Source organism: Pseudochaenichthys georgianus, unplaced genomic scaffold, assembly GCF_902827115.2.
Source record: "Pseudochaenichthys georgianus unplaced genomic scaffold, fPseGeo1.2 scaffold_706_arrow_ctg1, whole genome shotgun sequence".
NCBI classification, from domain to species: domain Eukaryota; kingdom Metazoa; phylum Chordata; class Actinopteri; order Perciformes; family Channichthyidae; genus Pseudochaenichthys; species Pseudochaenichthys georgianus.
The window spans coordinates 1-19,896 of record NW_027263260.1 but is presented as its reverse complement, the minus strand read 5'-3'; the positions used below and the strand labels follow the sequence as shown (position 1 = coordinate 19,896).

Here is a 19,896-nt window from a genome sequence, read left to right as displayed (position 1 = left end):
GTCCACCCTCTTGTCAGAAAACCCCTGAAGGCTCCTGGCTTACAGCAGGGCCTTGGCCAGCTTCAGGACATGCTGGTATCCTGGCTGGCCATCAGGACCCTGCATCTCCTCCTGAGGAGAAAAGGAAGGAGGGAGGAGGAGAGAAGGAGGGAGGAGGAGAAGTGCTGCTGTGGAGTCTTGAATACATATAATTATTGTTATCATTATCAGTAGTAGCAATGTGTTGGTGAACTGACCTCAGAGTCTGAGGAGGACTGCTGAGCAGGAGCCTCAGGGGCCTCGGGAGGGTCCGGTTGGTGAGGGGCGGCCGGGCCGAATGGCTCAGACCTGGGTGCGTCAGCCGGATCGCCCGACCGGGCTGCTGCGCTGGTGGAGGGGATATCTGGCTGGAAGACTGTCGGGTCCTCCACGTCTTCCTCGATACCCTCGTCCACCTCCTCCAGCGACTGGATGGCAGCAGCCTCGTCCGGAATGTCGGGGTCCAAGCTGACGTCCTCAAGCACTTTGCCTGTCTGCCTGTACAGGAACTCCACCCCGATGAGCTCCCCTGTCATGCGGCAAAAAGACAGGAAGCAAAGGATTTGCAAAATGCTCCTTTTCCTCTCAGTTATGATGTCTGAACAAAGTGAACAGGTTTCACATCACCCACCTGTGTACTCGGCAGGCTTGGTGAAGTCCTTAACCAGCTGACAGCCAAGCACCCTTTGGCTCTTCTGGTTAAGGACGTGCTTGAGGTGACCACTGTAGGAGCGCAGAGGCTCCACCTCGCCCGAAGCTGCCGCTGCGCGGTCCTCATTCCACCTCACCAGTCCATCGACCAGGAACGCCTGGAAGTGCTTGGCACTCGCCTGCGTCCCTGAGGAAGCAGGTATCGGATCAGAAATTAATTGACATTTGCGTGAAATGTGAATTCATGATAGACTTTATCACAAGCTGTACCTGGGATGAACCGGTTGAGGTGGAAGGACTCCAAAGACGTGGAGCCCCTCGCGCAGCGATAGACCGGCAGGATGACTCCGCCCTTTGTCAGCCTGCCGGTCTGCGTGTACAGCTGCACGCCAGGTGGGTCCTGGATGCAGCTGAGGTGGGGCCTCTGCGTACTCCAGATGTCCTGGATGCGGAGAGGGTCGAGCAACGGGATGTCCAGGGTGTCGCGTCCTGCCGTACCGCTGAAGGTTTGGAGGAGGTCCTGGATAAGGAGTGCCGTCTCTTCCGCTCCACGCGTCCGACGACGGCAGTGGAGCCTCCACTCCTCCCTGGTGATCCTCCGGATCACCTCGGCGTCGGTCAGGCCGACCATCCCGTGCTTCCCCTCCAGCTGGGACTGCTTGGCTTCAATGAGACGGCGGGCATCTCCAGAGTCCACCTCGAAGATGCAAAGCGACAGCTGCCTCATGAAGGCGGGGTACAGCTCGTGGCTCTCGGTGGTGACACCTGATGCGAAACGTCGCATCAGGTGCCAGATGTCCAGTCTCACCACGAGCTGTCCCCACTCCTGTGAAAAGGAAACAAAAGTCTCTCTGATTATTGGAGTACCATTTCTCTTTTTACGATGTTGTAATTATCTTGACCAACACCTAGCGTGGCTTTGGTCGATAGTCGTTTTGTGTAAGATAAATAATATTGCTATAATTCTACTATGATTATCAGTACTAGTATTGCCAGACCTGAAACAAGGCAGCTGTCTTCGACACGCCGTCTCTTTTGCAGCAGTCCCGATCTACGTAGATCAGCTGGGGGGGTGGTACCCCGGCGAGTCAGTACCGCCTCATCAGTCCGGCCGCCATACTGGACAGGCCCTCGGCGCCCTCGGAGCAGGTGAGGACGCTGATGAGGACCTGCCCGTACTCGTTACCAACATTGGTAACCCAGGCGGCCGTGTCGGAAGCGGTACCGGCGAGCTTCTTCGTCACCTGGACAGAGAGAGAGAGAGAGAGAGAGAGAGAGAGAGAGAGATTTCAAATGTGACCGCATAAACACACGGCAACTGTAAGAAAAACATGAAATTGTGCCAAACTATACTGACCTTCTTGGTGGAATCCATCTTTAGGATGGATCCGAAGGTGGACGTGATCCTGGCCTTGTACTCATCCAGCCGCGTCAGTATATCGTATCCGTACACTGTCAGCAGCCAGATGGGTGAGGGAAGAGTGGGCATGATGGGCGGTGGAGGAAACTGCCCCCTCACGTTGCACAAGGCCAGGAACTGCTCGCACACGCCGAGGTACTGGATCGCTCTCCGCATCCAGGCGTCCGAGTGCTGCTCCCGCAGGGTGTTACACAGCTGAGTGGCACTGTTGCCCAGAGTGCGGGACTTCAGCTGGGTAACCACCCTCTGGTCACAGGACAGCCTGCAGAAACACAAAACAAGCATTACATGCAGCTCCGTCATCACATTTATATATATATATATATATATATATACGGTATGTTGTCAATTCCTCTCACTTGTACGTAAGTACTGCCGGGAACTGGCAGCTGTAGGTGGGGGCCAGCTGCCTGATGATGCCCTGTGACCACCCTCCGACCTTCTTCTTGCATCGACGGCACTCCAGGTACTCGGTGGCCATGAGATACCAGCCGTCGATGTCCAGGACCCTCCGGATGGTCCTGTACAGCCCAGCCTTCACCATGGACCCGGTGCATGAAGGCTGGGGGCATGTCAGCTGCAGACGCCAGATCCGGTGTGGCATCCAGAGAAACAGCCGACATGCAAAGAAGGGGTCGGGGGACGCGGGAGGCTGGTGGTAGATCGGCCGGGATTGGGGGGGGTTCCACCACAGATTCAAGTCTGTGATGAGGCTCGGCCTCCCCCACTGGTCCCTGGTGAACAGCACCCGACCGATCCACTGCTGCTGCTCCACAGTGAGAGCTGCACGCCAGGACTCGGGCAGCAGCTGGAGAGAGAACCAGAGCAACATAAAGGGCACGTATATGTGAGGACATCGCTCCAGGGCAGCAGGTGAGCAGCGCTTGCTTTGACAGACAGTCTTACCTCACGCGGCGGAGGAGGGAAGGCTGGCCCCGGCAACTCCTCCTGTCCGGGAGCAGCCGTGGCTGCGGGCGGCGGTAGCGAGGAGGGAGCTGGTGCAGGCTGGACTACTGCTGGAGGTCGCAGGGCGTGGTCTTGTTCCCGCGTGGCTTCCAGCAGCTCCTCGTCCGTGGGCTCGCCCAGCACGGCAGAGACACCAGCCCCCTTCTGTGGTGCGGAGGAGGGGGTGGCGGGAGGCGGATGGAGCGGGAGAGGGGCCTGAACATCTGAGGCTTAAAGAGAAATCAAAGTCAACTTTGTGTCAATCTCAAAAGATGTTTGTACACACAGAAAGACACAGCCCAGAGGTATAAACAAGACACACAGGTTTCAGAGCTGATCTGAGGGAGGCTGTAATTGCAACGTGAGTGAGGAGAAAATATACAGTGAACATGAGAAATACGAATAGGGTTAAACTGTGCATTTCATTCGGGCTGGACTTGCCTGGAAATGCAGGCTGAGGGACCACGAGCTTCTTGATCTTTGCCTGCATTTCCACCGCAGACAGAGAACGCCGCCCGGACACGAAGGCCGCAAACGCTGAACCAAGAGGCCTATGAGACAGAACAACATCTAGAATGCACAGCATGAAAAACACCAACGTGTCTTCAGAAAAGTCATCCAGGTACGTCCAACTCAGACGGCTTTAAAATAATACACGCACTTTGATGCAGTCCTCGCTCTCTGGCCAGAGACAGAGACTGTGCTGCTGCTGCTGCTGGTGGTGCTGGTGCCGCTGATATTACGACATACCGGATTTTTTTGGGGTCCACAGACTCGTACAGGCTGTCCAGGGTCTCAAATCTAAAGTCCCCGAAGCCAACAAGGGCCTGTCCCTCCTGACCAGGCAGGAGGGACTTCGCCCGCGCCTCCTCAAACGCCCGGTGGAACCTGACTGCCTCCAGAAAGTCAGGGTAGGCTGAGGAGTAGCGGGTGAAGGCGTCCTGTAAATTCACAAATAAGGTTAAAACTGTTGTCACTCTTTTAATTGTATTGTGAATCAGACTGAAGGACTCCACCTTGTTGGCCATCAGCGGGGACTGAGACCCTGTCCTCTCTCGCTCCTTCTGGTGGGAGGCGACCAGATTGATGGCGTAGCCCATGTCGTTCTCCAGGAGCCAGTGGAAGATCTTTCCCTGGTACTGGCCGAACTGGACCTTCCACCGGCTCAGGACGAGGAGACGTGGGCCCAGGCCTCCGCGTCCACCTCCTCGGGCTTCTTTGCCCTGTACGGGGCTTGGCCGGCTGCTCGCCGGGGTGCGAGGGCGCTGGCTTCGGCCGTGGCCTTTAAGAGGAGGGTCCCGTTAGGGGCCCTCCGAAATACTGGATGTTCCATCTACACAGAGTTGGACTCAGTTAGACCACTACCACAAATACAATGAAGTACTTTACTGTTGGAGTCAGTACTAGTTGGACTTCTACCACAAGTAGGCTGCTATGAAGTTATTTTACCGTGTACTTTTTCAGTTATTCTCTGTCAAACTCCTGTGGCCGAAAATCATTTTATCTCTCGTCAAAAATAGCAGAAAACATGCAGTTTGACAGAGGATTAAAACTATAATCAGAGCCCTCTCATCTGAGCTCCGTTACACACACACAGGAGCGGGACATCCTCCTCAACCTGTCCGCCATAAATGCCTCAGAGCACGGATAGCTGGGCCACACACACACACAGCGTCAGCAGAAAACATGCAGTTTGACAGAGGATTAAAACTATAATCAGAGCCCTCTCACCTGAGCTCCGTTACACACACACAGGAGCGGGACATCCTCCTCAACCTGTCCGCCATAAATGCCTCAGAGCACGGATAGCTGGGCCACACACACACACACACACACACACAGCGTTAGCAGAAAACATGCAGTTTGACAGAGGATTAAAACTATAATCAGAGCCCTCTCATCTGAGCTCCGTTACACACACACACAGGAGCGGGACATCCTCCTCAACCTGTCCGCCATAAATGCCTCAGAGCACGGATAGCTGAGCTCCGTAGCGTCCCGCTAGCTAGCCAATAGCTAAAGGTGAGCACACACAGCAGTTCATCAGCAGTACCGTACAAACACCACGGCTAACTCAGTATGACTAATGTCGGACATAGAAGTGTCTTCGTAACAGTGTTTACACGCGTATTTGCTCATAATTAATGCACATGTTACTCACAGTGTCGCTTGGTTGAAGTTACTCAGTAGAATGACCGGTCGAAACAATGGCGGAGGGAGGAGAGATTTTAGAAATAAATCCGCCTCACTGATTGGACGCCAAAAGTTTGATTCTTCTTATGGAACATTATCCGGCCTCCCATTGGCCAGCCATTGGTCAGAATTGTGGAACATGAAGGGAACCCTGGACAGCCATTGGTCAGAATTGTGGAACATGAGGGAGAACAACGTCTCTCCGGTAGCGCAAGGATGACACGCAAATTCGTGAAGCGTTCCTCATTGCCAATTTGTAATGATTTTTCCAACATAAATCCCGATTCCTATCAAGGAGAGGTGGAAGAAGTACTCAGAACTTCCAGTTAAGTAAAAGTGAGGTTGCTTCTCTTGTTTTATACAGTATTTTGTGTTTTTGTCCAATCGGGGCCACAAACTGCAGCACAGCAGCAGGGGTCTTTTTTGGACTCGATGCCAATAGTCACCCAATAGTAACACTCTCTAATTGTGTGCTAGTACATATTCCAAACAACAGTGAACTAGGGTTACGTATTGTAACCCAGCTTCTATGAGTATAGGCGCAGCCCTCTAATGCTATCCCTATTGGGTAAACCCCACTGCACGTGTGCAGCACTGACAGACTTATTATTATTTTATAGGAGCGAACGGTAGCAGCTGGATGCCTGAAATTCTTCACCAGTGTACTACATATAGCGGGGAACATTTGCTGTGAATATCAATTTCGTCACTCAAATGCTTGATTTTATATCAATATTATTCCAATGAAAAGCTAATTTGTCCAAAAGTGCTACTAATTCATATCTTTTGATAACAACGTCTGATCGGTTCGGGCTCAATGGCTATTCCCCACCTCTAATTATTCCGCATCCAATGGTACCCTCCTTGAGTCTCTAGGCCTCCAGGGGGCGGAGCTAGGGCAGTCAGACGCCAATGGCAGTAATGCATGATGGCATTTGATTGAAAAACAGTTCTGCGTGGGCTAGGGTGCCCATATTTCAGATTCCTGACCTGGGCCCTATTTAGAGGCCCCCTGTGAACACATTATCTCTTTAGCCCTTTTCAAAGTACTTTAAACACTCACGGAGCAATGCGGCTTCTCAAAAGGCCTTAACGGAAGGTTTTGTTACATTTTAAGCCGTAACCTTTGACACCAGAGGCATCCATCTGCATCTGCTCTGCGAGACGGTTAAAATGACATCAAGCTCAAAGCGGTCGGACCTTCTCATGTATAGTTACTCATGTGTAGTCCAGTGTATAGATAGATAACTGTTTTCTCTTTTATGATCCAACAGGAGGAGGAGGAGGAGGAGGAGGAGGAGGAGGAGATGAGAGTGGGACCAGGAGGAGAAGTCCAAGGATGACCAGGAGCCGGGCTGGAAAGGTAGTCAAAAAGTCACAATTAAAAAAAATATAGTAAAATATAACATTAAAGATGTTGATTTTCTTTGAGATTAAAAACTGTTAAAATAACACAATATGACTATGTATGAATCCCAACATGACAAGTTCATTAAAAATTGCTTTATGTTTTGTGTGCCAACAGAGGAAGTGCAGGGTGGTGTTGTCCCCGCTGAAGATCAGCCCAAGAAAATGGCCACGGAAGGACTCCAGAGTCCGGCGCAGTCGTCCTGCCCGGAGGAGAATATAATTCAATGTTCTCCAATGTACACACTGTGCTGTTTTTTGTATAAATAAATGTTGTACATTCTTCCAAGTAGTATTCTGGACATTTCTTTATTAGTTCTGCTAAGTCCTGTTGTATGTTTTAGGTGTCTAGCTCTGATACACAGTGGAGTTTAATATTACATATTATGTATAAGTCATTTAATATAATCAAACAAATGTGTTTTATATTTAATAATGCCTAAATGAATAAACCTATAATAATAACTACTGCTAACTATAATATAATCAACTTCAAATATGGAGAGTCTGAGAAGAGTTTAGAACCAAGGACTCACGCATCAAGTAGCAACGCTTATATCACTGCTTATACATTGAAATATCTCCCGTTAGCTTAGCAACTAGGTTAGCATAATATTAGCATTTCACACATTCACTGTTCACCGTGACATACATTACAATGTAACCCATTATCCCTCTCTTAATTCAACACAATTGTTTTATATTTAATAATTCCATAATAACTAAACCTATAAGAATTAACTTAAAAGTATCCCTCTCTCAATTCAACTAATTTTAAATAATTTTCACATTTCCATTAAATGGCTCAGGCGGGTATCATACCCGGGTCACCAAGGGCAAAGGCTAACGCTAATCTCAGTACACCACAGGGCCACTTAGAGAGTGCAGGGAAAAAAGTCTACTATATACGGATATATTTCTCAGTATGTATATCAACGGGACATTTTCATATATTTTCCGCCATCAAAATGTATAAACGACACATCAAATCACATCTACAGACCAAGACGAAGCGAATTGAAGTACTGCCAGCATGTGAAAAACTTGTGTTTTACATTTAATAGTTACAAAATGAATAAACCTATTATACTAACTACCCTAAAGTACTATAACACTAACTATACAATAATCAACTTCAAATATGGAGAGTCTGAGAAGACAACTTTCCACATATAATTATCTCTTGACTAAATATAAAAGATGTTACATGATGCCATAGCATGGGTTCGAACTCGCCACCATCCAGACCAATGAGCAACGCTGATATCACTGCAACTGCACTGCTTAGAATCTGCAAGCCTGGTGGTGGGGGAGGGGAATACAATGAAATGGCTCTTAGTACTGTGTACACGGTTGCAGGGTCCCCACATTTTGCAAGCAGGTTCCACACAAGTGCAACAACACACTATCAAAGGCTCGGAGCGCCAAGCACATTTTTTGAATTTTTTTCAATTTGCTCATTCTTCTCCAGCAAAACCCTGTCTGACTCTACGAGTAACCCAGGATTTTGTGAGAAAGTTTGCCATTTTATTGAAAAAAAGTTCTGGGTGTTCTAGGGTTCCCATACTTCAGATCCCTGATCTGGGCCCTATTTAGGCCCTTTTTGGGCCCTGTGAAAAAATTATCTATTTATATCTCTTTTAGGATTTCACGTTTTTTTAATTAAAAATATTTTATAGGAGCGAACGGTAGCAGCTGGATCCCTGAAATTCTACACCAGTGTACTACATATAGCGGGGAACATTTGCTGTGAATATCAATTGCGTCACTCAAATGCTTGATTTTATATCAATATTATTCCAATGAAAAGCTAATTTGTCCAAAAGTGCTACTAATTCATATCTTTTGATAACAACGTCTGATCGGTTCGGGCTCAATGGCTATTCCCCACCTCTAATTATTCCGCATCCAATGGTACCCTCCTTGAGTCTCTAGGCCTCCAGGGGGCGGAGCTAGGGCAGTCAGACGCCAATGGCAGTAATGCATGATGGCATTTGATTGAAAAACAGTTCTGCGTGGGCTAGGGTGCCCATATTTCAGATTCCTGACCTGGGCCCTATTTAGAGGCCCCCTGTGAACACATTATCTCTTTAGCCCTTTTCAAAGTACTTTAAACACTCACGGAGCAATGCGGCTTCTCAAAAGGCCTTAACGGAAGGTTTTGTTACATTTTAAGCCGTAACCTTTGACATTTAGTCGCACCAGAGGCATCCATCTGCATCTGCTCTGCGAGACGGTTAAACTGACATCAAGCTCAAAGCGGTCGGACCTTCTCATGTATAGTTACTCATGTGTAGTCCAGTGTATAGATAGATAACTTTCGCGTGTGAGGCGAATGTGATGACCACTACACTACAGAAACTGCTGAAGAGCTAAGTACACGTTTGCACGTAGATGCAACATTGATATTTAATTGTAAACCTTCAAAACGACGGACCACATGTTGATCTCTGAGACTCGGAGAGATTTTACACTGGATCCAGTCACAGCTGCAGCTTCATGGACTTTCGAGACAGCAACTGTATACTGGACCCAAATGCTATCCTGGATATGACCTGTAACCCCACAAAGGGCGCCACCTAGGCTTGACGTGCCAGGATTGACGTGCTAGGAATTCTGTTAGAGCATTCCTCGTTAGTATAGTGGACAGTATCTCTGCTTGTCACGCAGAAGACCGGGGTTCGATTCCCCGACGGGGAGAATTTTCAATAACATCCGGCCTTTATTCACCAAAGGAGGCAAGTATCAATCAACTCATTAAGGAGGATGCCACCAAGAGGCCCTTGGAAACAATTTCAGATAAGCGCTTACCTGAACCATGGCAACTGAACTTTCGTACGGTCATCATTATAACAATCATGAAAAAGCTACCAAGTGCATGCTTCAAATCATTGAAGGAGAACTACAATCAATGACCACGGCAATGTGCTCAACGATTACACTTTTGACAGACAAAATCAAGCAAGGCAAGAAATCCCTTTATATTTTCCATTGTGACCAGACACATTTTGAGCAGGAACGAAAATAAAGTCATTGGTTGCAGAATTGAAGTACCCTAAGCACAACTGCTATTAACAACCTTCAGTTGTTCAAAGGACGACAAGCCTCTTCGATTTGAATACACAGAGAGCCAAAGCCGTACAATTCACAAGCCATGCTCAACAAACAATTGTCTTGCTCATCCAACAATTGTCTTGAAAAGACTCAACATTCTACTGCCATATTTCTGAAAGTGCTTTTTACTCTATCTAGATTCCCGATAACTTTTCTTGGTTGAGTTCTTTGAAGTTGATCGGGATCAAAGAAGAGTGTTTCTGCCCGGTTTTGAGCCGGGGACCTTTCGCGTGTTAGGCGAACGTGATGACCACTACACTACAGAAACTGCTGAAAAGCTAAGTACACATTTGCACGTAGATGCAACATTGATATTTAATTGAAAACCTTCAAAACGACGGACCCCTTGTTGATTTCTGAGACTCTGAGAGATTTTACACTGGATCCAGTCACGGCTGCAGTGTCATTGACTTTCGTGACAGCAACTGTATACTGGACCCAAATGCTATCCTGGATATGACCTGTAACCCCTCGAAGAGCGCCACCTAGGGTTGACATGCTAGGATTGCTGCTAGAGCGTTCCTCGTTAGTATAGTGGACAGTATCTCTGCTTGTCACGCAGAAGACCGGGGTTCGATTCCCCGACGGGGAGAATTTTCAATAACAGCCGGCCTTTATTCACCAAAGGAGGCAAGCATCAATCAACTCATGAACGAGGATGCCACCAAGAGGCCCTTGGAAACAATTTCAAATAAGCGCTTACCTGAACCATGGCAACTGAACTTTCGTACGGTCATCATTATAATAATCATGACAGAGCTACCAAGTGCATGCTGAATTGAAGTACCCTAAGCATAACTGCTATTAACAACATTCAGTTGTTCACAGGACAACATGCCTCTTCGATTGTAATACACCGAGAGCCAAAGCCGTATAATTCAAAAGCCATGCTCAACAAACAATTGTCCTGCTCATCCAACAATTGTCTTGAAAAGACTCAACATTCAACTGCCATATTTCTGAAAGTGCTTTTTACTCTTTACTTTTCTTGGTTGAGTTCTTTGAAGTTGATCAGGATCAAAAGAGAGTGTTTCTGCCCGGTTTTGAGCCAGGGACCTTTCGCGTGTGAGGCGAATGTGATGACCACTACACTACAGAAACTGCTGAAGAGCTAAGTACACGTTTGCACGTAGATGCAACATTGATATTTAATTGTAAACCTTCAAAACGACGGACCACATGTTGATCTCTGAGACTCGGAGAGATTTTACACTGGATCCAGTCACAGCTGCAGCTTCATGGACTTTCGAGACAGCAACTGTATACTGGACCCAAATGCTATCCTGGATATGACCTGTAACCCCTCAAAGAGCGCCACCTAGGCTTGACGTGCTAGGATTGACGTGCTAGGATTGCTGTTAGAGCATTCCTCGTTAGTATAGTGGACAGTATCTCTGCTTGTCACGCAGAAGACCGGGGTTCGATTCCCCGACGGGGAGAATTTTCAATAACAGCCGGCCTTTATTCACCAAAGGAGGCAAGCATCAATCAACTCATTAAGGAGGATGCCACCAAGAGGCCCTTGGAAACAATTTCAGATAAGCGCTTACCTGAACCATGGCAACTGAACTTCCGTACGGTCATCATTATAACAATCATGAAAAAGCTACCAAGTGCATGCTTCAAATCATTGAAGGAGAACTACAATCAATGACCACGGCAATGTGCTCAACGATTACACTTTTGACGGACAAAATCAAGCAAGGCAAGAAATCCCTTTATATTTTCCATTGTGACCAGACACATTTTGAGCAGGAATGAAAATAAAGTCATGGGTTGCAGAATTGAAGTACCCTAAGCACAACTGCTATTAACAACCTTCAGTTGTTCAAAGGACGACAAGCCTCTTCGATTTGAATACACAGAGAGCCAAAGCCGTACAATTCACAAGCCATGCTCAACAAACAATTCTCTTGCTCATCCAACAATTGTCTTGAAAAGACTCAACATTCTACTGCCATATTTCTGAAAGTGCTTTTTACTCTATCTAGATTCCCGATAACTTTTCTTGGTTGAGTTCTTTGAAGTTGATTGGGATCAAAGAAGAGTGTTTCTGCCCGGTTTTTAGCCGGGGACCTTTCGCATGTTAGGCGAACGTGATGCCCACTACACTACAGAAACTGCTGAAAAGCTAAGTACACATTTGCACCTAGATGCAACATTGATATTTAATTGAAAACCTTCAAAACGACGGACCCCTTGTTGATTTCTGAGACTCTGAGAGATTTTACACTGGATCCAGTCACGGCTGCAGTGTCATTGACTTTCGTGACAGCAACTGTATACTGGACCCAAATGCTATCCTGGATATGACCTGTAACCCCTCGAAGAACGCCACCTATGGTTGACATACTAGGATTGCTGCTAGAGCGTTCCTCGTTAGTATAGTGGACAGTATCTCTGCTTGTCACGCAGAAGACCGGGGTTCGATTCCCCGACGGGGAGAATTTTCAATAACAGCCGGCCTTTATTCACCAAAGGAGGCAAGCATCAATCAACTCATGAACGAGGATGCCACCAAGAGGCCCTTGTAAACACTTTCAGATAAGCGCTTACCTGAACCATGGCAACTGAACTTTCGTACGGTCATCATTATAACAATCATGACAGAGCTACCAAGTGCATGCTGAATTGAAGTACCCTAAGCATGAACCCTGAAATTCTACACCAGTGTACTACATATAGCGGGGAACATTTGCTGTGAATATCAGTTGCGTCACTCAAATGCTTGATTTTATATCAATATTATTCCAATGAAAAGCTAATTTGTCCAAAAGTGCTACTAATTCATATCTTTTGATAACAACGTCTAATCGGTTCGGGCTCAATGGCTTTTCCCCACCTCTAATTATTCCGCATCCAGTGATACCCTCGTTGAATCTCTAGGACTTCAGGGGGCATAGCTAGGGCAGTCAGACGCCAATGGCAGTAATGTTTGCTGTAGCAGAGTCCAAGTGGTGTAGGTATTATACTTTATTTTCAGACAACAAAGAACTGTCTATTGCATTGGCCGGGAATCAGACCCGGGTCTCCCACGTGGCAGGTGAGAATTCTACCACTGAACCACCAATGCTGAATTATAAAGCCACCATAGGGCAGTTGAGGCGAAAAGTTCAGCCAACAAAGACTGTTTTTCAAGCAACCACGCTTCTATAGCCAAATGGGCCACCGCGAGGGCTTGGACTGGGACAACTATGGTGGTGTCTGTTCTCGAGGACGGCCTCCACAATAACTCTGGTTTCTCTTCAAAGCGTATAAGTCTTTCGCCTTTTACTAAAGACTTCCGTGGAGAGGAACACCTACGAGTTCAACCTATTTTTGGTAGGCTTGGCCATTTGGCTGAGTTTGTGAAAGACAAGAGCAGTCATTAGTACCTATGCGATCCAAGCTACCCAGCGCCTATGTTACGCCAGGTCATAGTGATGGCAAAATGAAGCTTTGAATGAAGCTTCGAACCACTTGGACAATTGTGTCGGAAATAGGTTCATTTCTCGAAGCTTCAGTTACAGCGACCTCTCCTGGCGAAGTGCAAGGTTGCAGTGGGTTTAACGTATCTTTGCCTGAAAAATATTCGATGCACACACACACTAAGACTGAATATCATGTTCTATTTGCAATTAAAGATTGACAATTGTGTGTATTGGGTTATTGAGAAGAGACTAGAGAGTGCTGGACCTTTTTTTGGGCTGAGAGGGCCTTTTATCAGTCATTAAAGTATTAAAGTTGAAAAGCAATGATTAAAAGTTTAACTATTCCGGGCTTTGAACCAGCTGCGCGGAGGACATCGCCGCACCCTGGCCGCCGGCTCTACCCACTGGGCTATCTATTCCTTAGACCATTGAAGTATTTTTATATTACTCATTTTCTTTCTGTTCACAGCTTCTCCACATTTCGAAGTGTTTCACGAGCCATAACGACCTATCTTTCTTCCTGGCTTGCTCTATAATGATCCAATTCAAATGCAATGCCAACAACAACTCAACAGCAACAACAACCCACACATTGCGCATTGTTTAGAGCGGTTATAAAGTGTTGAAGCGCTCAAATTTGAAACTGTGTCAACCTGTCACCTGTCAGAATCGAGACGAGGCAGTGCATTGCATTGCGTGAATGGACCGTGAACCAGTCAAGTGATTCATTCAGGAAATGAAGCAGTTGCTGCCTCGACCGTCACATGTCACGTGATTTGAAGCAGTCGAACCACTTGGACAATTGTGTCGGAAATAGGTATAAATAAATATAAATATGTATATATATATATATATAGAACTATAAATATATACGTGTATATATATATAGAACTATAAATAAATATGTATATATATAGAACTATAAATAAATATGTATATAAATATATAAATAAACTGTATGTATCATGAATATCATTTACAAATAAAGATGGATGAATGCGTGTATTGTGTTATTGAGGAGAGGGTTCTGGGAAAATATGGCATAGATTATGGTGTGCTTGTGTAACTTTGGCAGGGGGTGTTCATGTGGGATGGGGAACACTCAAAGATTTTTATTCAGGAACATTATTTTTTCAACAGTTTTTGGATTGAGCCGATTTCTTTTCTTGCTCACAATTTCCCCACATTTTGAAAACACTCTCTCAGATGGAACCGATGATGCTGGCATGCATAAAAATACACATTTTGATGGTCCACCCAGTATGCCAGTGGGTCTTTCGATCTTTCCAGCGGTGGATCAGTCATGTACCGCTGCACCTCCACTGTAGCATCTGCTGTGGCATTCCTTGCTGTCCTCGCTTCAGAAGCATCTCTGTCCAGAGTTTCCCAAAGGTTAAGACCTGAAAGACAAACATGACTGTAATCACCAGTACTGAAAGGTTTCAATGTGTATATATTTTTTTACTTATACTTATTTTGTCCTGCATTTTATCAATGAACTATTTATAACATTACCTGTGGATGATGGATTGTCAACACTTGCTGGTGCCGGTTGAGCTGATGTGGAGGGCTGTTCTTCTGTAGGTGTGTCAGGTTGTGCGTTCTTCCTCAGTTGTGTGCAAAACGCTGCCAGTCGTTTAACAGATGCCGCTGCCTGGACTTGATTGTAGAATCCAATCGTTTTGAATCTAGGATCCAGCAGTGTTGACAGGGTCAATGCAGTTTGGCTCTCGGTGGTGTCAAACTTGTTTTGCATATTTGACACCATGTTCTGTCCCAGTAGTTTTGCTATGTCGTGGCTTGTTTTTCCAATTGTGTCGTACAAGTATAGCATTAACATTTTCGTCATTGGGATGATCTTGGATCCTGAGACTCTCTTCTCCTCGGAGAGTTCCACTGTTGCCTGGAAAAAGGGGGAGAGCAATTGCAGGCATGCATCTGCTGTTTCATAGTCTTCAGAGGACAGAGGTCTCACATCTGTTTTCAGCATCGCAAGAGCTGCCCCCACTGACTGCCTCTCTTTGAAAAGGCGTTGTAGCATTAGGTAGGTGCTGTTCCAGCGGGTGTCCACTTCCTGAATGAGCTTCAGCACAGGGCGATTCATCTGCTCCTGCACTTCTCTGAGCTTCTCTTTTGCTGTTGTGCTGGTTTTAAAGAACGTGACTACTTTTCTAGCCCTTGTGCGTAGGTCTTGTAGGCCAGGAGTTGCATCCAGAGATTTCTTCACCACTAAATTAAGTGAATGAGCAAAGCAAAGTGCACGTCTTACATTTAAACTTCTGACAGAGGCAACCATATTTGCTCCTGCATCCGTCACAATTGAGGTCACTTTGCCTTCAGTGCCCCATTCCTCCATGAGAGACCTCATTGCAGCAGTGATGTTAACCGCTGTATGAGCTTCAGGGAAAGGCAGCACTCCCAGAAGCACTGTGGCCAGCTTTGCAGAGTCATCCACATAATGGCAGGTCACGGCTAGATATGCGTCCATATTAATGGAGGTCCACATATCAGCAGTCAGGCTCACAGCCTCTACCCTCTGCATGATAGCCTTGGCCTTCGTCTTCTCCTCCTCATAGCGCTTGACCACCATCTCCTTTAGAACCCGTCTGGATGGAAGAGTGTATCTAGGATCAAGCAAGGCCACAAGCTCCTTGAAGCCACAGTCATCCACGATGGAAAAAGGCTGCGAGTCTTTCACCACCATATTCACAAGAGCTCCATCCAGCTCTTGCTTCCGGTCCACTAAGACAAAGAAATAAAGACAAAGAATAAAAACAAAACCCAAAAAAGCAAATAAGGATTTATGTGAAATTGCACTCAAAAGAAGCAGACTTCTGAGTTATGGAATACAGTCATAGCATATTGTGTTAGTGTTACTAGTTAATAATAATATAATACATACCATGTATGTTCCCCTGGTTCACAGCAGCTCCATGTTTGGCAGTGAAGTGCCTAATCATGGAGGAAGTATTCCCATGATACTTCAGTTCAGTTGAACACACCAAGCACTGGACCTGTAGAGAAAGGCATTTGTAAATAAAAATGCAATTTCAGTCTATAAAGCCATAGCCTAATGGCTACATTGATCATATACATAATTGTACTTTAATGCTACTTAATATAGATTTGAGATAAACCATAGCTATAATACTGTAGTTGACCTACCTTATCATGTGCAATCAGATTGAAGTGATCCCACATCTCAGAACGACCTCTCTTCCTGGCTGGCTCCATAATGATCCAAACGCAATACTAACAACTCCACAGCAACAAGGCAAACTACGACGACAATCCCACAGATTGCCAAATTGTGCATTTTTTTGAGCGGTTATAAAGTGTCACTTACTAAGTGACGCTCAAATTCAAACAGTTTCAACCAGTCAGAATCGAGACGAGGCAGTGCATTGAATCACCTGATTGGACGGCGAACCAGTGAGTTGATTCATTCAGGAAATGAAGCAGTTGCTGGTTCGGACGTCACATGTCACGTGACTTGAAGCAGTTGCTGCTTCGGACGTCACATGTCACGTGATTTGAAGCAAGCTTCGAAGCACTGCTTCTATGGAATAGGAAGTCCAGGGTTGAAGCTCCGTTCGAAGCTTCAGTGTCAAACTGCCATCACTACCAGGTCAAAAGAGCCGCACCAAGACCTGCAGCGACTGCGCAATGAGTCCGTCTCCCGCAGCAAACTTTAAGGGTCATCGCTTCTCGGCCTTTTGGCTAAGATCAAGTGTAGTATCTGTTCTTATCAGTGGAAACTGCAGCACATCAGCAGAGGATCTTTTTTGGACAAAATGCCAAAGAAGCCACAGGTGAGAGCCACGAACCACGCTAGCGCAGCTGGGGGAAAGGGTGTGGCCTGGGATGTGGAAAAGCCAAGTGAGGGTCACCGCGAGGGCTTGGACTGGGACAACTATGGTGGTGTCTGTTCTCGAGGATGGCCTCCACAATTACTCTGGTTTCTCTTCAAAGCGTATAAGTCTTTCGCCTTTTACTGAAGGCTTGGCCATTTGGCTGAGCATTCTGAGTTTGTGAAAGACAAGAGCAGTCATTAGCACCTGGGCGATCCAAGCTACCCAGTGCCTATGTTATGCCAGGTCAAAAGAGCCGCACCAAGACCTGCGGCGACTGCGCAACGAGTCCGTCTCCCGCAGCAAACTTTAAGGGTCATCGCTTCTCGGCCTTTTGGCTAAGATCAAGTGTAGTATCTGTTCTTATCATTTTTTCCAGGAAGGACATTTGGAATCGCGAGGAGAAAGGAGCGATGGCCGGGAGGGCCGATGATGGTCAGCCGATCCCAAGATTCGGGCTGAGATTCACACTGCGTTTTCAGGCAGTTGATGTGGCGGAAGATGTCTTGTCGAGGACATGGTTCTGCAGGAAAGTCATCATGGAGCAGCTAAATCTGAAGGTCGATGCCATCTACTGCCTACAATGGAACCAGCAGGAGAAGGCTTTTGACGTCACCCTAAAGGATGAGCAAGTATACACGAAAGTTGCTAAGGACTGTGTTGCTGCTGCTATGCTAAAGCCGCTAGCCTGCTACAAGGTTTTAAATTTGGACAGACCAAATTTCAGGACAATCACGGTCCACACGTTTAATCCCTTTGTGACTGACAAAGCGCTGGCTGATTTTTTGAGGCTGTATGGGGAAGTGCTAACTGCAGCAAGGCATGTCAAGGACACCATGGGGATCTGGACAGGTCGAAGGCAGTTCCAGGTGCTTCTTAAATCTGATCCAGAGAGTTTTGGCGGCCTCAAGCACCCGCCTGCCTCCTTCAGCCTTGGAGCAGATCGAGGGTACCTATTCTACCCGCGCTGGACTGCTCGCAGATCGGAGACATCAAAAGGTCAAAGACTGAGGGAACGAGGAGGAAGGTGCAGAACAAAGAGGTGGTGGCGGCGGTGGGTGAAGGAGATGGGCTGCAGAAGAGGGAGGGACCAGTGAAGGACAGTGACCAGGGGAGGGTCAAAGTGGACGAAGGCCATGGTTTGGGTGGAGGGACCAAGGAGGAGGACCCAGGGGTTGTAGGGACTGTGCTCCCATCAGGGTTGCCACTGGTCCGGGAGCTAACTGCTGAACCACTGCTGCAACCGCCTCCCTTGGGGGATGACACACAAGGAGGCGCGGGGTGTCCCTCCACCTTTTCAAGTATGCTTCCCGTGTTATGGGCCGACCAGATGGACAGTGACGACCCCTATGCATCGTGCTGAAATGGGGACAACACGCCGCTTTGGAAAGATGGAAGGGAGGTTTAGGGCTGGTGGGGTGAAGACCAGATCACCTAACTGTATTTGCATGTATGGAAAGTAAAAGTGTTATATGTGTTGTATTTAATGTCAATTGTTTACTTGTTTGTAAACTGTGTATATGAATGAAGTAAATTGAAGATTTGTTATAATAAATAAAAAAAAAAATCTGTTCTTATCAGTTTAATATCTGATACGTCCCCTATACGGGGACTATATATTAAATTGATTTTTAGCACTGGGAGCTGAAAGAGGGGCTTCACTCCACGCATCGACCCGGTATTGCAGCGCCTCCGGGAACGGTGCACCCATCTCCTGCCTTGTGGAAAAACAAACAACTCAGAACTTCCAGTTAAGTAAAAGTGAGGTTGCTTCTCTTGTTTTATACAGTATTTTGTGTTTTTGTCCAATCGGGGCCACAAACTGCAGCACAGGAGCAGGGGTCTTTTTTGGACTCGATGCCAATAGTCACCCAATAGTAAAACTCTCTAATTGTGTGCTAATACAGATTCCAAACAACAGTGAACTAGGGTTACGTATTGTAAACCAGCTTCTATGAGTATAGGCGCAGCCCTCTAATGCTATCGCTATTGGGTAAACCCCACTGCACGTGTGTAGCACTGACAGACTTATTATTATTTTATAGGAGCGAACGGTAGCAGCTGGATGCCTGAAATTCTTCACCAGTGTACTACATATAGCGGGGAACATTTGATGTCAATATCAATTGCGTCACTCAAATGCTTGATTGTATATCAATATTATTCCAATGAAAAGCTAATTTGTCCAAAAGTGCTACTAATTCATATCTTTTGATAACAACGTCTGATCGGTTCGGGCTCAATGGCTATTCCCCCTCTCTCATTATTCCGCATCCAATGGTACCCTCCTTGAGTCTCTAGGACTTCAGGGGGCGGAGCTAGGGCAGTCAGATGCCAATGGCAGTAATGCATGATGGCATGCTACTAATTCATATCTTTTGATAACAACGTCTGATCGGTTCGGGCTCAATGGCTATTCCCCACCTCTAATTATTACGCATCCAATGGTACCCTCCTTGCGTCTCTAGGACATCAGGGGGCGGAGCTAGGGCAGTCAGATGCCAATGGCAGTAATGCATGATGGCATTTGATTGAAAAAAAGTTCTGGGTGGGCTAGGGTGCCCATATTTCAGATTCCCGATCTGGGCCCTCTTTAGAGGCCCCCTGTGAACAAATTATCTCTTTAGCCCTTTTCAAAGTACTTTAAACACTTACGGAGCACTGCGGCTTCTCAAAAGGCCTTAACGGAAGGTTTTGTTACATTTTAAGCCGTAACCTTTGACATTTATTCGCATCAGATGCATCCATCTGCATCTGCTCTGCGAGACGGTTAAAATGACATCAAGCTCAAAGCGGTCGGACCTTCTCATGTATAGTTACTCATGTGTAGTCCAGTGTATAGATAGATAACTGTTTTCTCTTTTATGATCCAACAGGAGGAGGAGGA

General features: G+C 46.6%; 9 non-coding genes and 3 pseudogenes across 9 annotated transcripts; 8 read left to right on the top strand and 4 right to left on the bottom strand.

The window, feature by feature from the left end:
• The first annotated feature begins 9,262 nt into the window (after positions 1 to 9,262).
• Positions 9,263 to 9,334, top strand: trnad-guc (transfer RNA aspartic acid (anticodon GUC)). The gene has a single exon. It is a non-coding gene; the product is annotated as a tRNA-Asp (tRNA).
• A 609-nt stretch (positions 9,335 to 9,943) lies between these two features.
• trnav-aac (transfer RNA valine (anticodon AAC)) lies at positions 9,944 to 10,016 on the bottom strand. The gene has a single exon. It is a non-coding gene; the product is annotated as a tRNA-Val (tRNA).
• Positions 10,017 to 10,268: 252 nt separating this feature from the next.
• Positions 10,269 to 10,340, top strand: trnad-guc (transfer RNA aspartic acid (anticodon GUC)). The gene has a single exon. It is a non-coding gene; the product is annotated as a tRNA-Asp (tRNA).
• A 436-nt stretch (positions 10,341 to 10,776) lies between these two features.
• Positions 10,777 to 10,849, bottom strand: trnav-cac (transfer RNA valine (anticodon CAC)). The gene has a single exon. It is a non-coding gene; the product is annotated as a tRNA-Val (tRNA).
• A 266-nt stretch (positions 10,850 to 11,115) lies between these two features.
• Positions 11,116 to 11,187, top strand: trnad-guc (transfer RNA aspartic acid (anticodon GUC)). Its single transcript has one exon. It is a non-coding gene; the product is annotated as a tRNA-Asp (tRNA).
• A 609-nt stretch (positions 11,188 to 11,796) lies between these two features.
• On the bottom strand, positions 11,797 to 11,869 carry trnav-aac (transfer RNA valine (anticodon AAC)). The gene has a single exon. It is a non-coding gene; the product is annotated as a tRNA-Val (tRNA).
• Positions 11,870 to 12,121: 252 nt separating this feature from the next.
• trnad-guc (transfer RNA aspartic acid (anticodon GUC)) lies at positions 12,122 to 12,193 on the top strand. Its single transcript has one exon. It is a non-coding gene; the product is annotated as a tRNA-Asp (tRNA).
• A 557-nt stretch (positions 12,194 to 12,750) lies between these two features.
• On the bottom strand, positions 12,751 to 12,821 carry trnag-gcc (transfer RNA glycine (anticodon GCC)). Its single transcript has one exon. It is a non-coding gene; the product is annotated as a tRNA-Gly (tRNA).
• A 156-nt stretch (positions 12,822 to 12,977) lies between these two features.
• LOC117443928 (U5 spliceosomal RNA) lies at positions 12,978 to 13,093 on the top strand. The gene has a single exon (XR_004551736.1). It is a non-coding gene; the product is annotated as a U5 spliceosomal RNA (small nuclear RNA).
• Positions 13,094 to 16,858: 3,765 nt separating this feature from the next.
• On the top strand, positions 16,859 to 16,954 carry LOC117443919 (U2 spliceosomal RNA; annotated as a pseudogene).
• Positions 16,955 to 17,327: 373 nt separating this feature from the next.
• LOC117443920 (U2 spliceosomal RNA) lies at positions 17,328 to 17,559 on the top strand (annotated as a pseudogene).
• A 988-nt stretch (positions 17,560 to 18,547) lies between these two features.
• On the top strand, positions 18,548 to 18,721 carry LOC117443917 (U2 spliceosomal RNA; annotated as a pseudogene).
• The last annotated feature ends 1,175 nt before the right edge of the window (positions 18,722 to 19,896 follow it).